General features: G+C 40.7%; 1 pseudogene; it reads left to right on the top strand.

The window, feature by feature from the left end:
* Nucleotides 1–5,589: 5,589 nt before the first annotated feature.
* LOC148123573 (retinoic acid early-inducible protein 1-epsilon-like) lies at nucleotides 5,590–7,001 on the top strand (annotated as a pseudogene).
* Nucleotides 7,002–19,536: the final 12,535 nt, after the last annotated feature.

The raw sequence follows: 19,536 nt of genomic DNA, 5'->3' as shown, positions 1-19,536 counted from the left end.
ATATGCACACACATACATACACATGTATGTCATTCACACACACAACACACATGTGTATATCTATATATGTATATATACTTATATATAATATGTATATAGATATACACATATGTGCATAGTGACATGTTATTTGTGTTTTAATAAATAAAGGTTGCCTGAAGATCAGAGAGCAAAGCAGGCATACTAGTGAGCCATACATACACATATAGGTCAGTGAATGATGGCACACATCTTTAAACCCAGGATTCTGGAAAGAGAGGTTGAGGTATCTCTGTATATTCAAGGCCGCCCTGGGCTGCACAAGATTGAATCTGTCTAAAAGAGGAACACAGCTCATACAAAGGTTATCCCAGAGCTTCAAATCATATGCCTTTAATCCCATACTAGGAAGGTGGAGGCAGGAGCAATACAGATAGGCAGAGAGAGGAATATAAAGGGAAAGAGACAGGGACTCAGTGGAGTGGAGTGGGTAGAGTCTTCAGGATTCATGGAGACAGGATCTTACACATTTCAGTCTAAGGTAGAGGTAAGAGCCAGTGGCTGGCTGTTTTGCTTTTTTTGATCTTCAGGCTGAACCATGCATCTGTCCCTGGATATTTATTATTCATGCTGTATTTGGCAAAGAGAGAAATAGAAAGGGTTGGCAGGCAGAGAGGAAAAAATGTGAGGAGAAATCTGGGAAGAAAGATCACACAATAAGAAAAGGAGGAGAAAAGGACTCAAGGTTCTAGCCACACAGCTACACGGCAAGCCATGGAATAAAAAGTGAAAAGGGGTACACAGAAATTGAGAAAGGTAAAAGCCCAGAGGCAAAAGGTAGAGGGATCATTTAAGTTAAATAAATATGCTAGAAATAGGCCAAGCTAAGGTTGGAATTCACAAGTAAAAGTAAGTCTCCTTATGATTTATTTGGGCACAGCATGGCAGAAACCCCAAAGAACCAAACAATAAGAACAGCAATAGCAACATACAGAAAAGGTGTTTGCTGTCATTCTAGAGGTGGCATGAGCCCCCAAACTCACTGTCTCAGATTGAGGGGCAGGCACCGAGCTTGGAAGACAACAATTTGAGTGTCTCTAGTTGGCTGCCTGGATCCTCACCCTGTCCTGCTGTGCTAGATGTAGCAGCAGCCTGTGTTAGGAGGGACCTGCGAGGTCCCTAAGGACATGACACTCCTGAGCACTGGGATGTGCCATGTGCAGTTCAGCCTTGGACCCCGAGTCCAGGTTTGCACTCCCAGTTTTCACTGCTGACTCCACTGGACCTGCTTTCAGTCAAGACCTTCAGGTGAAGCCAGACTCCTAATGACCTGAGTAAGAGCAAAGTCTAAGGAACTGCAGAAATAGGAGTCTGCAGGGAAAGGAAAGGGTTAGGAAAGTTCCAGCTGAGCAACCTGAGACACAAATAGGGAAGTCACTCACAAAGGACAGCTGAGATGTTAGCCCACCCTTCCTGATTCACATCCTGTGTTCTTGAACTCCACTGCAGGTTGTGGGCAAGAATGACATCAGCTATACCTACCAGAAGCTTCTTTTGTAGGATGTTGACAACCACCCCTCTGCCATGTCTGTAAAGTCCTACCCTAAAGCTTGTGGAGTCCTTTGAGAAGGGAGATATACTGAACGTAAGGCAGAGGGACACTGGGAATTCAGGTAGTCTATGGTGGTGGAAGACAGGATTCTGCAAGCTCTTTATTAGAGGCCAATCAGGATTTTTAGATGGGCAAAGTAGCAGAATTTCACAGAGTAAAGCAAATGCAAAATAAAAGAATGCAGCAGTGCGGAGAGATAGCTGAGTCATACAGTGCTTGTCCTGCAGGCATCAAAACCAGAGTTTGAGCCTTAGGACCCAGTTGTAGAGGGAGGGGTGGTAGAGCATGCTGGCCATCTCAGAAGTGCTGAGGTACAGACAAGTGGATTCTTGGGACTCACAGGTGAGCCAGCCTAGCCTTCCTGTTTGGCAATCCCTGAGTCAGTGAACTCCGCAAACAAAAGATGGAAACCAGCTAGAGAACTAGAGTCTTGATAGTTCTATGGCATCCCATGCACAGACACAAGCACAGAGTTTGTGGGTACTACCTCTGTCCCTGAGCACCCAGCCCTGCCTTCACCACCCACACAGGAAAATAAGCAGAAGTACCAAGTGTCCGCAGTTTCACAATTTCTGCCTGCTAATGGTAATGTTTTCTATGAAATTGTTCTTTTCTATTGTTGTTTATTTTTAAAGAAAGTTTCTCACCATGTGACTCTGCCTGGTCTTTAAATCAACAGAGATCTGCTGCCCGCCTCTGCTTCCCAAGGCTGGGATGAAAGGCGTGTGCCACCAAGAGCAGCTAAGAACTTGCTTTCAAATTCAAAATCCCAGCAACGTAAGCAGCAGGACCTGAATTTCACTCTCTAGAACAAACACAGAACCTCCAGAAGAGATGGTTTGTGCCTGTAATCCTGGACATAGGATGATCTTGGTCTTGGAGGCTGGCCAGTGCAGCCAAATCCGTAACTTCTCAACTTCAGAGGGAGACCCCGCCTCAAAAAGCTAGGTGTACCTCAAGACCTGTGGAAACCCAGTAGTGACTTCAGGCTTTCCTACGCAAGACCACGGGGGTCACAGAATTGACTAGGAAAGCACAGCATGCAGTTAGGAGAGCCAACAACCCTGATTTCAGAGGGGGAACAAACCTGTTACGTGTTTTAAAGGATATACAGAAAGAAAAGTCCAGAGTGGTGTGGTGTCTATTTGCTGTCCACTTGACTCTATCTGGAATGAAATATTCAGAAATCGAGGCCACACCTCTACGAGATGTTTTGCTTGGTTTCAGGTGGGTGAGTCTACCATTGGTCAGGACCTTTGAAACAGGAAGATACATTCCTTTAATTCGGTTCCTGAGGCACGAAGATTCACCTTTATCTGGCTGGGATCTAACTTATGTCGGAAATTTGTTGTCCTAGATAAGACTTCGAGTACTATATTAAATAGATATGTAGTGAGCGAACAGCCTTATCTTGTTCCTGATTTTAGGAAAATTGTTTTGAGTTTGTCTTCATTTAATTTGATGTTGTCAATAGGTATGCCATATATTGCTATTATTATGTTTAGCTAAGTCTCTTGTATTTCTAAACTGTCCAGGACTTTTATCATGAAGGGGTGCTGGATTTTGTCAAAGGCTTTTTCTACATCTAATGAGATGATCAATCATGTGACATTTTTCTTTCACTTTGTTTATACAGTGGATTACATTTGTTTCTTTTTGTATATTGAATCATTCCTGCATCTCTAGGATGAAGCCTACTTGATTGTGGTGGATGATTTTTATTGTGTTCTTGAATTCACTTTGCAAATATTTTATTGGGTTTTTTGCATCTATGTTCATAAGGGGCATTGGTCTGTGATTTTCTTTGTTGGGTCTTTATGTGGTTTGAGTATCAGGATAAAATGAATTGGGCAATGTTCCTTTTGTTTCTACTTTGTGGAATAATTTGAAGATTATTGCTCTAACCCTTCTTGAAAAGTCTGGGAGAATTTTGAACTAAAATAATATGGCCATGGACATTTTTTTTTGTTTGTTTGGGAGACTTTTAGTGACTATTTCTATTTCATGAGGTGTTGTATATCTATTTAAATTCTTTTTGTGATCTTGATTTAACTTTGGTAAGTGGTACCTATGGAGAAGGTTACCCACTTCTTTTAGATTTTCCAACTTGGTGGAGCACAGATTTTTAAAGTATGCCTTATGATTTTCTGAATTACTTTGGTGTTTGTTGTTATGTCCTCCTTTTAATTTCTAATTCTATTAATTTGGAAATTCCTTCTCTGACTTTTTGTTAGTTGTATAAGGTTTGTCTATCTTGTTGATTTTCTCAATGAGTCAACTCTTTCTTTCATTGATTCTTTATATTGTTCTCTTTGTTTTTATTTTATTGGTTTCAGCCCCAGTTTGACTGTTTCTTGCAGTCTACTCTTCTTGGGTGAGTTTGCTTCTTTTTGTTCTAGAGATTTCCAGTGTACCATTAAGTTGCTGTTTTGGGATCTCCTCAGTTTCTTTATGTAGGCCTTTAGTGCTATGAACTTTTCTCTTCTCACCGCTTTTATTTTGCCCTGTACATTTGGGTGTGTATTCATTTTCATTCTATTCTAGGAAGTCTTAAATTCTTTCTTATTTCTGTCTTGGCCCATTTTTCATTTAGTAGAGAGCAGTTTGGTTTTGTAACTGGCTTTCCAAGTTTTTTCTTGTTTCTGTTTTTGATGATAACTAGCTTTAATCTGTGGTGTTCTGATAGGATGCAGGGAGTTATTTCAATTTTTTTACATCTGTTGAGATTTGATTTGTATCTGAGTACGTGGTCCATTTTGGTAAAAATTTTAAGAGGTGCAGTGAAGAAGCTTTATTCCTTTGTGTTTGAGTGGACCGGTGGCGGGGGGGCTTTGTTTGTCTTGGCCACCCGACTAACTTAACACCCGAAATAACCACACAGAAACTGTATTCATTAAAACACTGCTTGGCCCGTTAGTTCTAGTTTCATATTGGCTAATTCTTATATCTTAATTTAACCCATTTTAATTAATCTGTGTATCGCCACATAACTGTGGCTTACTGGCAAGATTCTAACGCTCAGAAAGAGTAAAATCAAAACCACCAAAGACCTCAATTACCACACTGGAGACATCAGAGCCTACAGCAGAGTCAGTGCTGGACTATTCTAAAGGGAGTGGCTGGAAAACCAGATGGATGATTTAAATTCAGCTCCAGGATAATGTCTATTACAAGAGTGGAGCTGAGCAGAGCAATGGAAATAAAAAATATGGTGCTCCATAAAATTATATCTATGTTTATATATCTATGTTTATATAATCACTTTGGCTGAACATCCATCTCAGGCAGAAGATCCATGGCATCTCTCACGCTGCTCTTCTCCCAGAATTCATTTCTGTTTTCTCCACCTACCTAAGTTCTGCCCTATCAGACCCAAAGCAGTTTCTTTATTCATTAACCAATGAAAGCAAGACATGAACAGAAGAACCTCCTCCACCACACTCTATTTAGTGTTCTGTATGCTTCTTGTACCTATATAGGCATCTCCTTCTTTAAGTTAGGAAAGGTTTCTTCTATAATTTTGTTGGAAATATGTTCTGATTCTTTGAGTTGGGATTCTCCTTCCTCTATTCCTATTATTCTTAGATTTGGCTAGATAAGACAAGGAAATTGTGACTTCCTACAGACTATAGCCACATGAATAACTCTTAAAGCTGTGATTGAACTAGAGAGGACCCAAAAAATTCATATCAAGGGCACTAAGATAAGATAGGTACTAGGTAATGTGAGTATGGCAAGCTCTCTCCATCTAGGCTATTTGCATCCTTTCCCCAGGAAGCCTCTCCTGAACACTTAGGACCTGAGATGAATTTATCATGCATCCTTGATACCTCTTTTTTTTCTGTAAAAGGCATTCTCTCATCCACCAGATTTGAATCTCCAGCAGCACAGATACTATACTAGATTTATTTTCTACCTAGGTATTTATTAGAAAAAAGACACTTCAAGGGTTTGTCAGGCAGATCTTCCTGGTGACACCGTGAGCATCCTAGGGATCCATGGTAGCACCAGATAATCTTGTGAGGCTAAAGCAGGTGAAGGTTATCCATAACTCAGGAGATATCTTTCCCAACCAGTGTACCCATGCAAGAGTCTAGGTTTACAGAAGATGAGTTTTGTGATCCTGTGCTCTCTCTCTCTTTGGACCTTACCACCTTGTGTTTTTTTCTCACAGATACGTACTATATTTGTTTCAACCTCACTATCAAGGCTTGTTCCACCCCTTGGTTTGAAGGGCAGTGCTCAGTGAATGGAGAACCTATCATTTAGTATAATGACAATACATTCACGCCTTTGGGTGACCATGGAAAGGTGATATATAACACCAAAGCAGGTACAGATTTCAGCCAACATCAGAAATACATTGGAGAAGAGATGAGAAAGCAGATACTTAACACAGAACAAGAGACAGACAAGATCATGGGTAAGAATGGGGCAGGAAGTAAAGATAGAAGTTATCAATAAGAAACAAGAAGGACATATTGGGTGATGGTGGCGGCACATGCCCTTAATTCCAATACTCCAGAGCCATAGACAAGCAGAATCTTTAAATTCAGACCAGCTTGGTCTACACAGAAGGTTGTAGGACAGGCAGGGTTACACTCATAGACTCTGTCTTAAAAAATTAAAACAAAAAAACCAAAAAAAGAAAAAAAGGAAGAAAATAAGAAAAGAAGGAAGAGAAAGAAAGAAGAGGAAGAAACAGAAATAAAAAATGAAAGAAAGGAAAGGAAAGATGAAACAGGGCAGAGCACTTGTGGGAATTGGACTATGGAGGATTTGTATAAAAGAACTGAATATTGACACAATGTGGAAGTACCAAGTACCCTATGGGTAAGAAATAGGAAGCCAGGGAGGAAAGAATCCAGGTTCCTAAGTGTGTGGAGAAAGACTTGACCTTGGTGGGTCTATAAGGGTAGAAGATGAAGGTTTTGTGTGTCATTTCCAGGCTGTCACATCTTGCAGGTCACCATGGAATCCCAATATAAAAAAAGGACAACTCACTGATTCCTTCTGGAAGTTCACCATGGATGAACAGTATTTCTTCTACTTTAATCCAAAGAACAAGACTTGGGGAGTGATGCATGATGAAGCCAGAGGTTTCATGGAGAAATGGAATAGTAACAGAAACTAGCACATCTACCAACTCTCTCAATGCAAGATTCCCCACACTACCTCAAGGAATTCTGAAAGCACTGGAAGGAAATGCCAAGTAAGAACTTAGGTGGATTATCACAAGGAAACCTCCACAGAGTGGGAAAGGCATTGCAATTCTCTTGATAATTTTATTGACTTCCCTAAGTAGACATCAGCATGTGTGCAAAATGGAAGATTTGATAGACTAAGTGATTTCTTGATAGTCTTCCTGCCTGGGGAGCCAGTAATGACCACAGGGATGTCTCTCCCCCATCTCAACTGCCAATGTTTGTCATTTCTATTAACCAATGGCCAGGCACTACATGGCCTGCTCATGATCCTTAAGTCTGTAGGCATCCCTATAAATGTTAACCCTTTCTTCCTCACTTATAACTGTCCTTCCACCAGCTCCACATCAATTGCAAGGCTTCACTATCTTTCCCTGGCACAACTAAACACCACCAACTGACCTTACATCCAGAAAGTTCTACCCACAATAAATATGTTACATTGTTTGATAGATACTTGTTTTCTTTGGTAATGAAATAAACTCTGAAAGGACATCTTATACACACATCCTAGTCCTCTTTCTATGTAAGTTCTGGTAAAATAGATATCACACAGGAGTCTCTAGGGATGCCTAGAGAGAGAAGTTACTCAAAGCGGTGCATTTTCAGCTTTATCCATACTTTTCCTTACCGTGCAAGTACGGACTGGAACCAAGAGTCTCAGGGGAGAGTGTTCAGGTTGAGTGAATTCACAGAGCACGAGATTGAGGTGAAACAGCTTCTTTATTATTCTGCTGGGGCTAGCTTTTATACCATGGCACCAAAAGAGGAGGGGGCTGCGAAGGGACTGTCACCTGACCCCAGCAGGGATTACGGAATGATCACGTGCACTCAAACTTCCTTTTCCAATTCCAGGAGGAGAGGGAAGTTATTATGTTTCTTTGCAGATAAGCACCTCAAATGGGGGCAGGGAAATGTAATTCGGGGCTGCAATTCCCACAATTCCCCCTACTTTATTTTATAATGAGGGGTCCTGTCTTAGGTCCTGCGAGGGAAGTACATTCCCTTACCTGTCATAGGGCCCCTGATGCCCTGTCTTAGGTGGGGGGTCTCCTTACAGGCTTCCCGTCCTTGGAGACCCTCATTTTTTCAGCATCTGCAGCCATACCTCATGACTTCCAGGAGAGTCATGGGCCAGACTGAATAACACCTGACGATGGACAAGCTCAGTCGTGGTGAAGGTGTTTAGGAGTCATTTTAAGAGGAGCAGGCCTACTGCCACCCCTACTAGTCCCATGATCCCCAGGGATAAGGCACCTCCCCATCGCTCTGCCCAACCCCCAATCTGGGCCTTTCCACCATCCCTCAGCAGATACAGGTTTAACACAAGCGTCATTAATTGCAATAATTTGATGTACCAAAGAGTGGGTAAAGTTTACAAAGGAATCATTCTAAGGCCCCCTAAGGTAAGCATTAAGGCATTGCACCTCAAAGAACATATTTTTCACTTCCATAAGGGTCACACAGGCAGAATGATAAAAATGAGAACAAGAGGCTTGTTGCACCATCCACAAACATTAATCTGTTCCTGCAATAAGGCTGTTTGCTCATTTAAATTTAACATCCCCAATTGAATATGTGAGTCAATGGTATTTTGAGTCTCTAAGGCCTGAGTAACATGGGCAGCAAGAGTGTTAACAGTTTCTGCAGTAGCTGCATTCTATGACATGTTGATTCCTGCAACGGTGGCGGCTGTGGCTGATATGGCAAAAGCTGCTATGTCTGCGGTGGTGATCCCAAAGCCTCTTCTTTCTCTATGCAAGATATGCTCCCATCCATCATGTGGGTCTTCTACCACCAGGGCAACCAGAGCAGGAATTCTCACCATCAGCATGGACTCATCCGTCGGGGACCAGCAGTTGCTCAAAAAGCAGGAGCTGGAAGAACAATTAAGGACACCATCCTCCCCGACCGTCCCATTAAAGGAGACAAACATAAAGGGAGGCAGAACACAAGCTAGGCTGACAATAGAGTAATTCATTTCTGTTGCATAATTAATCTGGAGGGATATTTCAAACATGTCTGATGTGTTCCATCTGGCTGTAGCATTGAAGGCCAAGCCCCTTTGAAGGACTAAAGGCCTAATATCTGTACATGCCACAGAGAAACATGCCCACGAACGTAGGTGATAATCCTGCCATATTTGGATTTCTATAGACATAATCAAAGGCTCCTCTCAAGGAGATTTGAAAGGTAATTTGGTGACCAAACCACCATAAATATTTATCTCCCTCCAATTTCCATGGTTCCTTAGGAGCACAATTTCCCCAAGGTAATGGTAAGTACAATCTGAAGGATTGTGGCATCTTCCAACATAAGGGAGCTGGTCTCGGAGGGGTTGGAAGTCCAGAAACATTTCTTTTAAAATTTATTGGGTAAAAGAGATCTCTCAATCCAAAACAGGGATGCCCAGAAGAATTAGAAGAAAAGTCTCCCAGGGAATAATTACTAAGTACCACGCATGGTCCAGAAAGAGAGATACTAGGCATCTCTGAAATATTGCTAGTCCTCCGGAAGCAGAGGGCATGGGATATATCAAATGTTAAATTACCCAATGAAGATCTTTCTAATGCTGTATTTACTGCAGGAACTCCCAAGGTATAATTGGTGGAATAAAAGGATGGAAAAACAGAGCTTATTTTACTTACTGGCATCAGTATGGGTGGATTCCTCACCAGTGCCCATCTCAGGCCTCCCTCGATGTTCTTCACTTGAATCCATATTATCAGGACCAGTAGGACCGGGCTCCACTGACTGAACATTTCGCTCCGGCACCCAGATGGGTTTTTTGGTTCCTGGAGGGAAGACACAAATGGCTCCCCTCACCCTAGCCAACATGGGTGTGGGTAATTGCCATTGTCCCGTGATACTATCCTTCCATTTAACCCAACCCAGAGATTGGGAAGGTTTCTGCCAATGTCTTTCCATTGCTGATAGACCTTGTTCATCTACTGTTAAAAAAACTTAAAATGTATAAAATTGTAGATAACTGGGTATTTGGGGAGGTGATATACTCCCCCTTCTTTATTTAAAAAAAACTGTTTAAGGGTAGCATGCGTGCACTCCACTATGGCCTGTCCTGTGGGATTATGTGGAATTCCAAAGGTATGTGTAATTTGATGTTCTTGGCAAAATTTTGCAAACCTTTGGCTGGTATAAGCTGGTCTGTTGTCTGTTTTGAGAAAATCTGGGATGCCCATATAGGCAAAAGCTTGTAGATAATGGGCAATAACATCCTTAATCTTTTCTCCTAAATGTAGGGAGGCATAAATTACCTTGGAATAAGTGTCTACAGAGACATGTAAAAATTTAAGTCTGCCAGCTTGAGACAAATGGGTAACATCCATCTGCCAAAGGTGGTTAGGATGGAGGGCTCGAGGATTAACACCTTCATTGGGGGCATTATGAAATGGAGCACAAGCTGGACATTGGGACGTGATTTGAGTAGCTGTGGCTAGAGAACAGCCAGAGTGAAACTTTAGAGGAGAGGCATTTAAATGATACTTTTCATGAAGATGACGGGCTCATTGTTCCTCAGAAAGGAACAATGCCATTGGGTGGGTGAGGGAATCTGCAAGCTTATTTCCCTCTGCCAAGGGCCCTGGCAGATCAGTATGGGCCCGAATGTGGCCAACAATGTCAGGAAACACTCTTTGGCATATAAAACTTTGCAGCTGAACCAAAAGGTGGAAAACCTGAGAGGTAGATAATATGTATGGCGAGGTTTCCAATGACCCAACAATCTTTGCCACATATATACTATCAGTATACAAATTGAAGGGTAGATCCTTGAAAAGAGAAAAGGCCATAAGGCAGGCTGTGAGTTCTGCAGCTTGGGCAGAAATTGAACCTAAGGGCTGCTTCTCTTTAATTGAATCAGAGACCACCACCACTGCATAGCCCTTGGAAGAACCATCAGTAAACACTGAGTGCACTCCCTTAAGGGGGGAAGTTTTAATAATTCTTGGAAAGATAACAGGATGATTCTTAAAAAATGAAATTAAACGGGAATCAGGATAATGGTTATCAAAAATTGCTCCAGTGGTTGCGATGAACAAGGTCCATCCATCTTGAACCCTCTGTAGCCTTATTTCCTCTTTATAATAAAGAATTAGAAACTTATTTGGGATCCTATCAAAATCTTGTAAACTAAAATCATATGCCTTCCATAGGAGCTGTAGCACCATTTCATAATATGGGGTCACTACCTTCTTAGGGGAAGCAGGTAAATGTAGCCAATAAATGTGTTCCCCTTGCCAAAAAACACTAGTAGGTGAAAATTGTGAGCTTGGGATGAGCCCCTAAATTCTGAGAGGAAACTCTGTCCTGTGACTCATTTTTCTCCTCCATGTCTGGAGGTTTTTTCTTTTTAGGCTTCCTCTCCTCTACCTTACTGGGCCCCCCTTAGGCTGAACAAGCAGTTCGGCTTCCATGTCGGAGGCAATATTAGAACAAAGGGAAGCCTTAGTCTCACTATCTTGAATCTCAGGTAACACCTCTTTTGTTGCTTTCAAAGCCTGCTTAACCCCGGACTTTCTCTGTAAGCAAAGCATCCCTGATCAGTTTCCAAAGGGAGAATGTGGCAACTGGCAGGACTTCAGGCCCCTCCTTTCTCAAAGTTTTTTGAAGATCCCCGCGAACCTGTTCCCATTCAGAAATATTGAGGGCTCCACTGGTGACGAACCAGGGACTCCACATTTCTATAGTTTTAAGAAAATCCTCTAAAGTCTTAATTTTTACTTTCCCTGCTCTTTCAAAAATCTCAATAACTGAAACTTTAACTCTGATTTACCTGGGATATACCCCATTGCTTTTTAATTATCTTTTATAATTATCTCTTAATTATCTTAATTATCTCTTATCTCTTAATTATCTCTTAATCCCCAATGCATCCTGGCCAGCTATAGGACGACCTGGTCCACTAACCTCTCTTTCTGATCTCGGTGGGACCTCCAAATACCGCGCCAGTGCGGGCGGGAACCAAGAGTCTCGGCGGAGGCTGTCCAGGTTGAATGAATTCACAGAGCACGAGGTTGAGGAGGAACAGCTTCTTTATTGTTCTGCTGGGGCTAGCTTTTATACCATGGCACCAAAAGAGCAGGGGGCTGTCACCTGACCCCAGCAGGGATCAAGGAATGATCACATGCACTCAAACTTACTTTTCCAACTCCAGGAACAGAGGGAAGTTATTATGTTTTCTTTGCAGATAATCATCTCAAATGGGGGCAGGGAAATGTAACTCAGAGCTGTAATTCCCACATTTCCTAATGTTTTTATAGGCTCAACATCAAAGACCCTAAATACTACCCAACTTCCATCTGCCACCCCACATTCTTCTTCTACCACCCAGTCTCCATGTATTGCCTTGCATATCATTGTGGGATTCAATTTTCTAGTGTTTATTTTGGCATAATTATAGAGATCTTTGGTACCCAAGTTGGTACCTAAGAAAGTAAGGAACAGCCTGGGCTATCACTCCTGTCCTTGGTAGTATTAGTCTGGTAAGGATGTAGGAGAGTGGATCAAATGGACACACCCAAGCCACTGTACACCACAAAACCTCTTTCTCCACTTGAATAATGATTGACTCTTCTTGTCCTTGAACCCACACTCCACAGTAATGTAGGTGATGACTATTGTTGAAGTACAGGAGGTCAGGAGTGTGAGCATAAGTATGTAATCACAGGAGGTTTAAAATGGTAACATTTCCCTGAAATGACACAGAATTCAGCAAACAAGGATACAAATAAGACCCAAGGAAAACTGGAATGGGGTGTTGCCTCCTCATAATCTAAGAAAAGGTTCCCTCAAGATGCTGCTTAATATCTCTTTGCTTTCTGAGAATGACATTATGTTTCTTAATGTCATAGAAGGTATCTATTACCTGCTGTGTATGCCCTACACCAGGAGAAACAGAAATTGTAAGAGCAATCTTTGATTGCAGTCTGACTACTTTAGGTTTATTGTATTTGTGTGTTATATGCATGTGTGTATTTTGTATGCCCCCACATACACAATAGAGATGACAAAAGAAATCTACCCTACTGCCCATGCGACAAGGTTTCTTACTGACCTGGAGCTGGGCCTATTGATCCTCCTGATTGTACCTCCTGTATCCCTGAAATTACAGGCACTCCAATCCACAACCAGCTTTTGCCTGGACTTTGGGAATTGAAATCAGGTTCCCATGCCTGCATAGCAGGTTCTCTTACCAACTGAGCCATATTTCCAGTACCCAAATTGAAGTCTGTTGATAGTCTGTCTGTAGCCCAATGCATAACTTCAGCTCAGACACCAAAAGTAGCCAACAACTGAATTAAACAAGCTTCCTAAAGCCTTACATGTGTGACCTCCTGTCATGCTCCTTGGAGAGAGACACTTGCCTTGTATTTACTAAGCAATTTTGAATAGTTTGTGAGAAATATTTGCTCACAGTCAGTTAGGGCTGCCCACTACGTGCAGCCTCCCATAGATCCCTTCATGCTAGATGTAATTGTAGTGGTGGTGATTTTTATTTAAGAGGATGTATTATTGACAGTTGAGTGGGATTTAATTATCTATGTGACCACACTACTTTTTCTGTGTTTGTCACTAATGGGCAGAAACCACAGTCAACTCTGCTAACTCCCCAAATACCACAAGAATGTGCTGTAGGAAATTCTACAGCCAGTAGTTACCCACTAACTGGGATGTGGCCTCTTATACTATTTATGCCGATGTAAGGCATGTAAAGCCGATATAAAACCAGCCTCTTTTCTGGCTGTGGGATGTGGTTTCTGTTCTCCATTCCAGGAGAGGTTTCTTGTTTTGGATTCTACCCCTAAATAAATAACCATCTATTATTTTTAATTCTAAGTTAGTGTGGGATTCCCTCTAAGTTTCCATATTTAAGAATGAGATGAAGTGGAACATGAATTAGCATGCCCTAGACTCTTTCACAGTAAGGATGAAGTAAGGTATATCTATTTAGAGACAGAAATGTAAAGGGCCACTCCAAGTTCAGATTAGGACCTCCTTGGTTGATCACACCCCTCTCCCAGAGCCCATTTGTCACTCTCAGCCTCAGTGAAGTTCAAGAGTGCCACATCATCCCCGTTCCCACAATTCAGCCTCTAAAGTCTGTTTCTCTGGTATAGGTTTCATAGTTTGAGCCTGTTAATGTCACAGAAGAAGCAGGAGAAATGCCTAGAAGTTGTGATGTGCTGCTGCCTCACAGCAGGGTGACCAGAAGGACACAGATTCACACTTTACTCAGTCCAGATGTACTTTCAGTACACTAAAGAGCTCTTTATGATGAACACACCTTGTCCCTATGTAGCACAGCAGATTTAAATTCTTGGGACAGAATTCAGGAACTAGGAAACAGAGTTGAATCATATCTTATGATTAAACAGGTTCAGAGAGAACCTTTGAGTGACTTTTTACAAAAACTAACTAGGGCTGTTCAAAGAGGGGTAACTGACCTAGAAGCTAGATATATAATAATTGAATCTTTGGCTTATGAGAATGCCAACCTTGAACGCAAAAAGCTCCTTGGGCCTTTAAAGATCAGATCAGCACTCATGGAGGAATGGGTCTTGTATACAACGAATGTCAAGACACTTGACTATGTTACTGAAGCGTGGGTAGGAGAAGCAATTTCCAATGGTAAGAGAATACATCAAAATACCAAATGTTTTAATTGTGGTAGAATGTGATATCTGAAAAGGTATTGTAGATAAGGTATTCCTAGGAATAATGTCTCTTCTGGGAATGACAGGAATAGTAGAACTCAGCCTTCAGGTATATGTAGGAAGTATGACAAAGGCTGACATTGGACCAATGAATGTAGATCAATGAAGGATAAACAAGGCAAACTGATACCATTAAGGTTGCAGGCAGCCATGATGAATATAGACCAGTCATTCCCAGTTACTGTGGAAAATGTGTCTCACCAGGAAAATTAAAAATCCAGGAAAATTAAAAATGCCTACTGTTAAAAAACAATACTGGTCTGAATGATGGAATAAATGTGAAGGATGAGACAAAAACTCCAGTAGGACATAGGAAACATATATTCTAGCAGACTTATATAAATGATCAAAGATAAAAACTAAGATTTTGTATAAATGGGATTTTTATTTAAGGCTTACTAGACATAAGTGCAGATATAAGTATTATTACTCCAGAATCTTGGCATCCGAGTTGGTCTCTTCAAAGGGTAGATATTCAGTTCCTAGGAACTGGAATCCTATCTCAGGAAAAATAAAGCACAAGATGGGTTGAATGCCTAGGGCCAGAAGGACAGAGAGGAAGACTCAGGCCATATGTAGCTAATATTGCAGTGAATTTGTGGGGTTGTGACCTGCCTCAGTGATGGAATACCCAGATTAACATTCCTGAAGTGCCCCCCCAAAATTTATGTTTCTGGGGGAAATATTAGAAAATATTATAGATGACAGTCACTAGCCATTCAGGCTGTACAAGAACACAAAGCAATTAATAAATCTTTAGATGTGTTAGTGGGCCTGCCTTTAAATGGTAAACTGAGAAACCAATATGGGTTAAACAGTGGCTTCTAGCTGAAGAAAAGCTGCAGGCTTTAAAACAGCTGGTACAAAAGCAACTAGATGTTCAACATATTGAAGAATCTACCAGCCCTTGGAATTCTCCTGTATTTGTTGTTAAAAAGAAATCTGGAAAATGGAGAATGGTGACAGATCTTAGAGCTATCAGCAAGGTTATTCAACATATGGGCCCTGTACAATCTGGAGTTCCTCTACCTTTTCTGTTGCCAAAGGAATGGCCTCTTACAGTTATCGATTTAAGGAATCGTTTCTTCACTATACCTGTATAAGAAAAGGATAAAGATAAGTTTGCCTTCACAGTGCCTATTTATAACAATTCGCAGCCTACTAGTAGATATCAATGGACCATCCTCCCACAGGGAATGCACAATAGCCCCACCCTATGCCAATACTTTGTCAGCCAGCCATTGGAAATAATAGTAAGCAATTTCCTAAGTCTATAGTGTACCATTACATGGATGACATTTTCTTATTTGATTCAAATACAGATACTTTTGAAAGGATTTTGAAGAAGTAAAGAGAGTTTTGCTTAAATTGGGATTACAAATTGCTCCTGAAAAGATTCAGAGAAGAGATTCTGTTAATTGCCTAGGTTACAGAATAGGTTTACAGAAAATTAGAACACAAAAGGCAAAAATTATGGGATACTGGTTATGGACTCTTAATGGCTTTCAAAGATTATTGGGAGATGTTTCCAGGCTACAACCAGTTGTTGGGATAACACCGACCTACAGTTCACTTGAATAAAACTTTATATGGTGATAAGGACTTAAATAGTCCAGAGAATTAACAGTTGAAGTGGAAAAGGAATTGATGATTGTTGAAGAAAAATTACCAGAGGCATATGTGGATAGGGTGAATCTAAATCTTAATTGTATTCTAAGCATATTGCCTTCCAGAGTTTCTCCTACACGAATTGTAATGCAGAGGGATGATACCATCTTAGAATGAATCTTTTTACCATATAAACCAAGTATAAAATTAAAAACTTATGTGGAAAAAGTCACTGAATTAATTATAAAAGGTAAATTGAGACTTTGTCAATCAGCAGAGATTACAGTGCTTTTTACTACTGATGAAATAAAATAGTTATGGGAAGACAATGAAATGTGGCAAAGAGCTTGTGCTAATTTTTGGGAGAAATTAATAACAGCTATCCCAAATGCAATAGACTTAACCTTATAAAGAGAACTTCTTGGATTCTTCCCCAAATTGTATGTGAAGCACCAATAACCGGAGCCCATACATTTTATCCTAGTGCAAATAAATCTGGGAAGAAAGGTTACAAATCAGAAGAGTTAAGTTAAGGTGAAACAAAGCCCTTATAATTCTGTTCAGAAGGTGGAATTATATGGTATTTTTATTATACTAAGGGATTTTAAAGAACTTTTCAATATAGTTACTGATTCACAATATGCAGAAATAGTTGGCTTGCATATTGAAACTGCTGATTTTATAGCAGATGATATGGAATTGACTTCATTATTCATCCAGTTGCAAGACATAATCAGAAATAGGCTTGGTCCTTATACATAACACACATTTAATCCCATATGAGTCTGCCAGGTCCTCCAGCACAAGGTAATGCAGAAGTTGATCAATTATTGATTGGAAGCATGTTGCAGACCTCAGAATTTCATACAATATATCATGTCAATAGTAAAGGTTTAAGGAGTTTTCTATTACATGGCAACAAGTTAAATAGATTATAAAGAGATGCCCTACTTGCTCTTTCTATAATCAAACACCATTATCTACAGGCAGTAACCCAAAGGATACTCAAAGGAAAAAGATATGACAGATGGATGTGTTCCACTCTGCAGAATTTGGTAAATTAAAATAAGTGTACCACACCATAGACACATACTCAGGTTTTCAATGATCAATGGCCTCGAGCTTGGAAAAGGCTCATTCAGTTATCTTCCATTTATTAGACGTTATGTCCATCATAAGAATTCCTGCACAAATAAAGACAGACAGTGGTCCGGCAAATGTATCTAAGAAAATGAAGCAGTTTTTTGCCTATTATAATACAAAGCACATTACAGGTATACCAAATAATCCTACAGTACATCAGTTAAAGAAAGATCAAATCATACTATAAAGAATTTTATAAACAAACAGAAAGGAATGGAAAATACCCCCATAAATAGATTGCATGATGCTTTATTAACCTTGAATTTTTTTAACGCTAATGAGAAGGAACAGCAGCAGCAGATAAGCATTGGATAATGGAAAAATCTTCTGAGTTGAATCAGCCAGTATATTTCAAATATGTGTTGACTTCACAATGGTAACCAGGAGATGTGCTTCTTTGGGAAAGGGGTTTCATTCTTATTTCCACATGAGAAAAAAATAACTATGGATGCCATCAAAATTAATAAAGATTCACTTTGAAAATGAGAAACCTCTCTTCTCCCCTCCCCTCTGGGGCCACAAGATCTCCCCAGAGCTGCTCCCTTGCACGCTGGGCCTGGGCTGTGGGCTCAGGCCGGCAGGGGCAGTTCCTTTGCTTTGAGAGCCTGCCTGAGGACAGGCAAGCGCTGTCTCAGCTCAGTCACACTCCTGGCCAGCAAGAGAGAGTGATCTTCTAGCAGACATCCATTGGAGGAGGGGTGAGTTTGCTACTGGCCCGAGGGATTTGGATAGGAGGAATTCAGACTTTCCCCGCCCCCCTCGACTTTCTGGTCACCAGGCAGAGGCGGCTCCTCCCTGCAGAGCTCTCCCAAATCCTGTCCTAGCCTTTATCCAGGTACACCTTCCTTTCTTCCCCCCTCCCCTCTGGGGTCACAAGATCTCCCTAGAGCAACTCCCTTGCATGCTGGGCCTGGGCTGTGAGTGCAACCCAGCAGGAGGGAGTGCCTGTGTTTCAATAGACTGCCTGAGGAAAGGTAGGCCTTCTGTCAGTGAAGTCCCTGCCCAACAAGGGAACCTGACCTGGTACCAAAAGATCCAATAGAGAGCATTTGAAGGAAGAGATGGGAAGACGCCAAGGCAAGAACTCCTCCAACAATCTAAAAACCAACATGAAAACACCAGATCCCAATGACCCTACAATAGAAGGTTTTGAACCTCTTAATTCAGAAGAAGCAGAAAAAAATGCCATTAGGAAAGCAATAGAGTCCCTTAAACAGGATATGAATAACTCCCTTAAAGAACTGGATGAGAAGTACAACAAAAAGATTGAAGAAATGAGTAATGAAATGGATGAGAAATATAACAAAAAGTTCGAAGAAATGAGTAAATCCATGAATGATACACTGGGAAACCAAGGAAAAACAATCAAACAGGTAATGGAAACAGTTCAAGAATTGAAAACTGAAATGGAGTCAATGAAGAAAACACAAAACGAGGGCCGCTGGATATGGAAAAACTAGGTAAACGAACAGAGACTACAGAATCAAGCATAACCAATAGGATACAAGAGATGGAAGAACGAATCTCAGAGTCTGAAAATACTATAGAGAAAATAAATGCTCTGATCAAAGAAAACAGCAAATCCAATAAATTCTCATCACAAAACATTCAAGAAATCTGGGATACAATAAAAAAACCAAATCTAAGAATAATAGGGATTGAAGAAGGAGAAGAACTGCAGATCAAAGGACCAGAAAATATATTCAACAAAATTATAGAAGAAAACTTTCCCAACCTAAAGAATGATATTCCTATGAATGTTCAAGAAGCATACAGAACACAGAATAGACTTGATCAAAAAAAAAATCCTCTCGCAATATAATAATCAAAACACAAAACATACAGATTAAAGAAAGAATATTAACAGCTACAAAGGAAAAAGGGCAAGTAACTTATAAAGGTAAACCTCTCAGACTTACACAGGACTTCTCTATGGAAACCATGAAAGCCAGAAGGTCCTGGATAGAGGTACTGCAGAAACTAAGAGAGCATGGATGCAAACCCAGACTACTATACCCAGCCAAGCTATCGTTCACTATCAATGGAGAAAACAAAATATTCCAGGATAAGAACAAATTTAAGCAATTCGTAGCCACAAACCCAGCTTTACTGAAAGTAATAGAAGGAAAATCACAACCCAAGGAATCCAACATTGCCAACACTGCCTACAATAACTCAGACATCTAGCGACCCTTCACAAGCTTAACTCAAAAAAGGGACACATACAAACTCTATTAAACAAATAAACAAAAAATAA

Source organism: Myodes glareolus, chromosome 1, assembly GCF_982192425.1.
Source record: "Myodes glareolus chromosome 1, mMyoGla1.1, whole genome shotgun sequence".
Classification (NCBI taxonomy): Eukaryota; Metazoa; Chordata; class Mammalia; order Rodentia; family Cricetidae; genus Myodes; species Myodes glareolus.
This window is presented reverse-complemented; position numbering and strand designations above follow the sequence as displayed.